Source organism: Triticum dicoccoides, chromosome 4A (assembly GCF_002162155.2).
Source record: "Triticum dicoccoides isolate Atlit2015 ecotype Zavitan chromosome 4A, WEW_v2.0, whole genome shotgun sequence".
NCBI lineage: Eukaryota > Viridiplantae > Streptophyta > Magnoliopsida > Poales > Poaceae > Triticum > Triticum dicoccoides.
In genome coordinates this window covers 610,678,138-610,687,194 of record NC_041386.1, presented here as the reverse complement: position 1 = coordinate 610,687,194, position 9,057 = coordinate 610,678,138, and the positions used below count along the sequence as shown (strand labels likewise).

General features: G+C 43.3%; 1 long non-coding RNA gene across 2 annotated transcripts; it reads left to right on the top strand.

Annotated features, from left to right (window-relative positions):
• The first annotated feature begins 1,754 nt into the window (after nt 1–1,754).
• Nucleotides 1,755–4,502, top strand: LOC119289364. Of its 2 annotated transcripts, none has more exons than XR_005141494.1 (3): nt 1,755–1,974; nt 2,461–3,135; nt 3,235–4,502. It is a non-coding gene; the product is annotated as an uncharacterized LOC119289364 (long non-coding RNA). The 2 variants fall into 2 exon arrangements; XR_005141493.1 differs by having other exon boundaries at nt 1,755–2,558; nt 3,005–3,135.
• Nucleotides 4,503–9,057: the final 4,555 nt, after the last annotated feature.

Here is a 9,057-nt window from a genome sequence, read left to right as displayed (position 1 = left end):
ACCAAACAAGAATTGATTTTTGCCCATGGCATTTACATTAACAGTGTAAACCGATTGCATTTACGTTACAATTCTGAAACCAAACACCTCCTTAATCTCATCTCGGTGGCTTCGCCCTTTTACATGTTCACTTGTACACAATTGTTATTTGAAAAAAAATGTTTAGAAACGGCAAGTAATAATGGGGTATCTAAAGCTCGGTACTGTTTTCAGAGCACCAGACATTCAGAATTCAGATGAACATCTCGCTGCCATAATTTTTTAGAGTTGATCAGCTATTATTTAGACTATTTATTCCTATCGTCGGTAATCTCTACATTATAGTATTTCTATTAGTCCTATGTTTGTGTCATTAAGCTTAGCCGCTTTGCTGTTATTTCAGGGTATGGAAAATTTTCTGGATCACCACATGGTCAAAGTCTGGATTGATTTATGTAGTTTGACATATAAATACACAGACGGTTGGCTTTCTTTTTTATCAGGTATCAAGATTCACATTAGTATTCCCTTCTACATTGGTGGAAAACAATCTTTTTCTGACAATTTTATTTGGTAAAATATTAATAACGAGACAAGATGCTTCTAGTATTATCCTTGTGGTTAGTGGAAATAATGCTGTGACCATTCAGTTTACAACCAATAGTCTGCAACAACATTAGTGTCAAAATATTATGCTTCTTATTCTTCTACTTCCTGTTTGGTGTCTATATCTCCTGGACAATGATGTGGTCTCCTGGACCAATGTTTCATAAGGGTTGATTTTGAACACTTGGTTTCTATTGCATAATGCAAGCATTGAAGCTATTATGGAAATTTACAGATGATATCTTTGCTATATGTGCAGTACAGAATTAGGTGTGTGCTGCTTTAATGGATAAAAAATAACTGATCAATGAGGCAGAATATTATTTTTTGATAGAGTCTACAAAACTGCCACTATGCATGCATGGAACCTTTGAAAACTGAGAAAATGAATTCACGTAGCTGTGCGGTCATCCATAAAATCTGTAAAATGAAATATGGATACTCTGAACAAATATTGTCCTTAACACCCACAAAACATTTTGTCCTAACACCCACAAACTAAAGGAGTAAGACAAATCGGTAGGAGAAGTTCCACCCGTTTAACCATTTCAACCACACCCATGAGCACGTCACCATCAGTGATCACGCTGTCTGCCTTTTCAGGCCACAGGATTTCTGTTCTTTGCCGTGTGGCTACTTTGGGCATCTTGGGCCTCTATGTGTCTTGGTACTTATTACTGGTGATCTACTTATTAGTTGATTGTTCATGTACGAGAATACTCATTTAAAGTAACTTTAAGATTCGTGCAAAGTTTTCTAGAGGGGTGTACCGAAGCAAAACTCATATGTTAATCTTAGTGTCATCTCAGCGGCTTTTGGCTCTTTTACACAATTTTGATTTAGGAAAAACTTGATTTAGAAATGGGAAGTAATGATGGGGTCTCTAAAGCTCTGTACTGTTTTCAGAGCACCAGACGTTTAGAATTCAGATGAACATTTCCCAGACATAATTATTTAAAGTTGGTCAGCTATGATTGTATTGCTATTATTTAGACTATTTATTCCCACCGGTGGTAATCTCTAAATTATTATATTTGCATTAGTCCTATGTTTGAAGGGGAGCCTTGGCGCAGTGGTAAAGCTGCTGCCTTGTGACCATGAGGTCATGGGTTCAAGTCCTGAAAACAGCCTCTTACAGAAATGTAGGGAAAGGCTGCGTACTATAGACCCAAAGTGGTCGGATCCTTCCCTGGACCCTGCGCAAGCGGGAGCTACATGCACCAGGTTGCCCTTTTTTTAGTCCTATGTTTGAGTCATTAAGCTGAGCTGCTTTGCTATTTGTTCAGGGTTTGGAAAAAATTTATGGATCGCCACATGGTCAAAGTCTAGATTAATTTGTATAGTTTGACAAATAAATGTACTGATCGGTTGGCTCTCTTTTTTTCTCAGGTATTATTCAAGTCATTCTTTTTACATTTGGGGAAAAAAAATCTTTTTTTGCCAGTTATTTTTGGTAGAATATTAATAACGAAACAAGATGCTTCTAGTATTATGCTTGTGGTTAGTGGAAACAATTCTGTGGCCATTCAGTATACAACCAATAGTCTGCTAAAACTTTAATGTCAAAACATTATGCTTTTTATTCTTCTACTTCCTGTTTTGTTACCTGATGGCAGTAAGCCTGCAATGTTTCACAGGGGTTGCTTCTGAACACTTGGTTTCTATTGCATAATGCAAGCATTGAAGCTATTATGGAAAGTTGCAGATGTTACGGTTGCTATATGTGTAGTACACCTGATTCTATAACTATTTTTTGTTTCAATTTGATATACATGACAATCAATTTATCTGCTACTTGGAATATTTACTTGTCACTATCACTGTGTAGTGGAGACAACCAAATGTGGTTATTGAATCATGTGATTGCATCTGCAGTTTACAGCTCATGGGAATTGGGAATGATGCCGGTGCTTGTTTTGGAATCAGTTTGAAGGTGGCACCATGCATGTACGTAAGCGCTAATGCTAACTAAGGTGTGTGCTACTTTCATGGATCAATAATAACAGACCAATGAGGCAAAGGTTTTTTTGGGTACAGTCTACAAAATGGTCACTGTGCATGCACAGAACCCCTGAAAATTGAGAAAATGAATTCTTGTAGCTTGTAGTCATCCATGAACTCCGTAAAATGGAATATGGTTACTCTGAACAAATATTGTCCTAACACCGACAAAATATTTTGTCCTGACACCCGCAAAATATTTTCAACTCACACCTACAAAATTTTCATCATTCCTAAACAAAATTACCCTCCAAGCTTCATAAATTGACGGTACAGTCAACTGGTTAATGGTCAAGGTCAGCAGTGACTTTCCACCACAGATCCTATATGGTGAGCAATATACCATACACTAATTTTTCTAGTAAGTACACTCACCTTGGGATAAATAGTTCTACTCTAAAGCTGAAAGACTCCGCAGTGATGTCTGGACTGAGGACCCAAGGGAGCTAGGCTTGCCGGCCATCGTGCTGCACATGGGCAGCGCAGTGGCTATCCGCTACTTCAGGCCCTATGCCATGCTGCACCACAAAGGATACTTGCCAGCGCAAGGTTAGTTATGTCAGTACTCAGTAGTACAATTTTTGCATGTGTGTTTCTGACCATAATCAAAATTAATTGCTGAGATCTCTCAATGGACTACTCTTCCAGACATATTCAGAGTATGCATCAACTGGACAAGCCAGTGGAAGAGCTGGCGTCAATACGAGTGTCGGATCTGTTCAACCCAAGCATATCGCCCAGCCAAGAAATGGCGAACAAAATCCTGGACACGGCCACCACTACTACAAATAACTCCTAGGGATTGCCTTCGCTACAAGTGCCAAAACTCTTGACATTGATGCCACGAGTGTAGCTGCACTGCCACCCACAAGCTTTTCGACGTATAGCCTCAATCACAACGCTGAAGGAGGCGACCCCATGGTGGCGTGTTAGGCTTTCGGAGTATGCCTCCGTCCTTCACTGTGCCTCCAGAGGACTCGCTAATCCTGTTGCCTGAGCCAGCTATCGGCCTCACACCCAGCGTGCTAGCACACACCAATTATTCCATGAGTACTGCGGCTAGGAGTGCTACTGTGACCACGCTCTACATGGTTGCATCACAAGAGGTTCTCCGAACAGTAGCTCTTACTACTCTCCATGCTTGGACAAGATCTACGACCACTGACATGTCCGTCATTTGATTGCTCTCATCGTGGTGTGCATCTGAAACACGTGGGGCTAGTATGACAAATTGTTTATGTGATGGCACATTTTCCAGATTATCTGAATTCTCTAAGAGACTCCTGTAGGTATCTGCTGCGAACTGTGCAACTGAAACCATGCCCATCTAAGAAAGAAGGTTGTATGCTGGATCCTTGTGGTGCCAAAAGCTACTTCCATCCCATGTCAGCAGATCTTGTGATTAATGGATGTCCAGCTGAAGCTTCCATGGTTATCAATTTCATGCAAATGCCAAGCACTACATGTGTTGTCAGAACTACATAATGGTGAGCTCACTGATGACTACTACTCGAGGGTTACAAATTCTGGTTCGCCTGTGATTATCTGTTGATAACCTTGATTCATTGGAATTATTTGAGACTCAGTTTCTAGCTCATCAGCAAGTCAGGGAGTTGGCTGGGTCTTTTTTGCCTTGAGAAATAGATGGGCACCAGAGATCCTATGTATAAAAGCCAGGAGCAGTGGAACTTTTATGAGCATCATGTGCTAGAGCATGATATAGTATGTAGTATTCTAGGCCTGCCAAATTGCAGTACACAATGTTGATCATGAACATATTAGTGTAGTGGCAATTTTTAGTTAACGGGAATTTAAGGGAGTGGTCATTTTGCTAAAGGATGCAGTTCTGAACAATATGATGAGCTCTGGGTCCTAGTATGTTTCCTGGGTCAACTTATTTGTTGCTTTGAACAAAGTATTTGAGAGGAGTCCTTCAGTTGTTTGCAAAGTACAGGGCAGTCTTGGCGTCCGCCAGATCAGGCAAGATCTGACGTTAAGCGGTTATTAGGGGGCAGGCAGGTAACATCATCTCTAGCACATCCGGCTAACCAGGCCGTCTCGATTTTTTTTGTGGGATTCCGCATCCGCGAGCTCAATTCCTTCATATGTGCGGGAATCCATCCGATTTTGGAGGCTCCCCTTTCCGTTGGCGGAAGGCTTCCATTTCCCGCTTCCACTCCCCGCCGCCACCGCGGCACATCCACGCCCCTTGCTACTGCTTCCAGCTGCCCCGCGCCGCCCGAAAGCTCTGGCACCCCGCGCTGCATCCACTCCAGCAACTTTCGTCTACGGGGGTGACCATTTGCGTCCGCGGTTCGCGTCCACCGCCGGCGCCATGGATCCACCTAGGAGCTTGGCGCACGGGCTCATTCCTTGCAGATCCGGTTGGTTCCGGCGACTGTGAGCGGCGCTCATCAGGGGAAGAGGGCGGCGCGGTGCTGCTTCGGCCGACGTGGAAATGAAAGGGGCGGCGCGACATCTCGTCGGCTAGCGGAGAGAAATTGGGCGGCGCGACGCGGCTTTGCTTCGGGCGTGGTATCTTCGGGTGAAACTCATGTGGTTTGTTCTCGATTTTGGCCCGAAGTAGGTTCGAGTGAAACTCATGGTAGCATGTGTGCATTTTGTAGATGGATTGGAGTTTGTCTCATTGTCTTCGTCTGACGATTCAGACAAAGAAGAGTTGATCCTCGACAATGATGATGACAACCTAGTGTTGTTGCATCTAGTTGAGGAATTTGAGGCGGGGCTGAAGAAAAAGTGGCGTGGATCCATGGGCGGTCGGCTATGCACTCCCCGCAACCGAGCTCTCGATGACAAAATGCTCATGAAGGACTACTTCTCTGAGGTACCGACGTATCCGGCTCACCTCTTCCGTAGGCGATATCGAACATATAGGTTACTTTTCGTCCATCGATGAGGATTGTGAGGAAAATTGCCATTTCTTCACCCGACGTAGGAATGCTACCGGTTTGATTGGTTTGAGTGCATATCAAAAAAATTCACCGGCGATGAGAGTGATTGCATATGGTGTTCCGACCGACTACGCGGATGAATATCTTCGCATTGGCGAAGATACCACCATCAAAAGTGTCCGTGTATGTTCGAAGACAATAATACGGATTTTTCTCCCGGAGTATCTTCGAGCTTGAAACGAAGACAAAATAAAGAAGTTCATGGCAATAAACGAAGCAAGGGGATGGCCGGGCATTGCTAGGTAGTATTGATTGCATGAATTGAAGGTGAAAGAATTGCCCGGTGGATTTGGCAGGGCAATACACCGGCCACAAACGTAAATCCACCATCATTCTTGAAGTCGTGTCTTCACATGATCTATGGATTTGGTATTGATTCTTTGGTTTGCTAGGGTTTCTCAATGATCTCAACATTTTGCAGCGATCTCATTTATTTGCCCAGCTAGCTAGCGGAAAAGCTCTGGCTTGCAACTATACCGTCAACGGCCATGACTATACCATGGGGTACCATATTGCAACGGTATCTATCATTCATGGTCAACATTTGTGAAGACCATTAGTGACCCCAAAATTAAGAAGCACAAAATTTTGCCGTAGCACAAGAAGCTTGCCGGAAGGATATTGAGAGGGCATTTGGTGTGTTGCAAGCTTGGTTTGGCATTGTATGAGGTCCTGCTCGCTTCTGGGAAAAAAAATGCCTCCGAAACATCATGACTGCTTGTGTAATTTTACACAACATGACCGTTGAGGATGAGATGGATTTGGACTTGGAGTGCAACTATGACAATGTTGGTAGCCGTGTGAAGCCTGCCAGGGACGCAAATGAGACCAATGCATTTCTTGATACCTACGAGAAGATCGAGAACCATGATTTGCACAACCAACTCCAACATGTTCTTATTGAGCATCTGTGGCAGCTCTATGGGGGGAGATAGATCCCCATTTGTATGCATTTCTGTTCGTGTGAGATTTAAACAATTTGGTGTTGTAATAAATATTTCAATTCCGACATTTGTTGTAACGATGACTATTGTTGTATTGTGAGTTGCTTGAGCTTTATGTATTCATATGGTGAATTTTTATTAAGATTCCATTCAGTTGACATTATTAAAATGTGTAATTTATTTGACGTTATGCAAAATTTGGGGTGCGGCGAATGCTCCAGCGGAACATATCCCGCAAAAAAATGCGGTATCTGTTCGGCCGGAGGGCTCGCGGCACCGCAATTTTTTTACAGGAGCCCTTATACATGTTTTGCGGGACGCTTGGTTGCGGGATCTGCTAGATATGCTCTAAGGAACAATAGGTTGGCGCCCCTAGCCTAGGCCACCAAGTCCTAGCTCTGTGTGGGTAGGGTTGAGAGGTGGGGCCCACCCCTTGGTGCGCCGCCACAAGGGAGGGAGGACCCTCCAAGATGGTATCTCCCCCTAGAGACACAAGTTCTCGTGCAATCTTGCGCGCCCCCTCTTTCCCTCTAATTCTCCAAAAAATTGTGCCCGATTGGTACGACAGACAAATCTGAACAGTCCATCATGCGTGCGTCAATGCACAGGGGCTCGCTCGCGGGCACACCCGACATCGTCGAATGACGCTAGCCCCGAGTGCACCCAGATGTGCACCCGTCAGGGACCCTCCAGCCAGGTTGCCCAACATGCATGCCCGGTCAGCGCGACGAGGTTAGCTTGACGTAGGGCCAGGACACCGACAGGCGGGTCTGGCCATCCCATCGCACATACGGTAGTGCGCTTGGCCTCGCCCACGAGCATGCCCGAGGATGTCCTATGACTATGGCCTGGGGCCCACCCGTATGTCAACCCGTGATGGACCCTCTAGCCGGGTTGCCTAGGCACGAGCTGTCCGGGCAGATCGGATGGCAATGAGACGTCTCAAGAGGCTCTCACAGCATTGCCACAGATGACCGAGAGATCTTTTCTGCCCGTGAGGAGCCTAGGTAGGTGGGTACTCCAACATCCTTGTAGGAATAATTACAAGAAGAGAAGAAAGGAGACTTGCATTGAAGATGGGGATAGAAATACTAGATTGTTTCAATAGGCTATTCTCAAAACAACAAGGAAAATTCCGTTTTTTCAATAAAGGATGAACATGATGTGATTCATTTCAAACCAAATTAAATTGCCAACAGTTTTTTGTTCAGATTTATTGTTGCCCCTTCTAACATCAACATGAGCATGCCTACATTGCTTCTCACCTATTGACTCAATCGGATGACCCCTCTATTCCAGATAAGAATGAAATCTTGAAGATCCTCAAGGATATGAAGCTGAATTTGTTGTGTGGCCGGGTTGGCTTCAATGTTTAGTTTTATCTTGCTACTTGTGACTCGATTGCCGATGAAGTGACGACCTTGGTGGTCAACTTCTATAAAGAAAAGTTTTCTCCCACCCACATTAAAATTGCTGACACCAACATTCGTCTAATCCATAAAAAGCTGGTTCTTCAAGTTCGCACTCAATATATACCTATTATAATTTGTAATATTATTACAAGATTATTTCTAAGTCTTTACCTAATAGGCTCAAACCCCATCTACCTGATTATATTGATCCATCTCAATAGGCATTTATTGGAAGACCGTACACCTAGTAACGTTATTATTGCTCAAGAGATTACTCACACTTTTTTCACTTAGATCTTGGAAACATCATGCTTTCTTGCTTAAGATTGACCTTGCTAAAGCTTTTGACTATAATGAATGGAATTTCATTGTCTTGGCTCTCCACATAAAGGGTTGTATGGTCATTAATTTATGCACGCGTTTCCACACCTGCTTACTGTGTCGTCATTAATGGCCAACCGATATAAAGATTCAAGGGCCATTAGGGTGTTTGTCAGGGCAATTCTCTGTTACCCTACCAATTTGTGCTCGCAATTAATGAACTTCATCTTGCCCTTAATGGTACCATCAGTGATAACAATCCTCAAGGTATAATGCTTGGCCCAAATTACCCTCCTGTCCACTCTCTTATTTTTTCAGACGATCTCCTGGTTTGTGGTCATGCCAGCATGCAAGAACCCCACACTATGGCACAAATTAGCCACCATTTTTGTGTCACTTCAGTTCAAACTCCTAACTGGTCCTAATGACCTATTTTTTAGTGCTTATGTAAATAAAGTTATGATTGCAAACATTACAGAAATTTTCCCAATTCCTTCCAAGGATGCATTTTTTCTCATTTGGGCCATACTCTAATCCTTCGGGCCAAAAATGGAGATGCGGCTTACAACTTTGTTCCTGATAGATTTAGGGCTAAACCCCCTACTTACAAAGCTAACATGCTTTATCATGCAGCCAGGCAAGAGCTCATTAGATCATTTTTCTCTTCTACTCATGTCAATTATCTGTCGATTATCTTATTCACCAAAAAAATTATTGTTAAGCTCACAGTTATCATCCAAACTTTTTGATGGCCAGGAATAAGAGAGAACAACTCCATCAAAAGCCTTTGCATCAAAGCTTGGAACGGTATTTGTACATCCA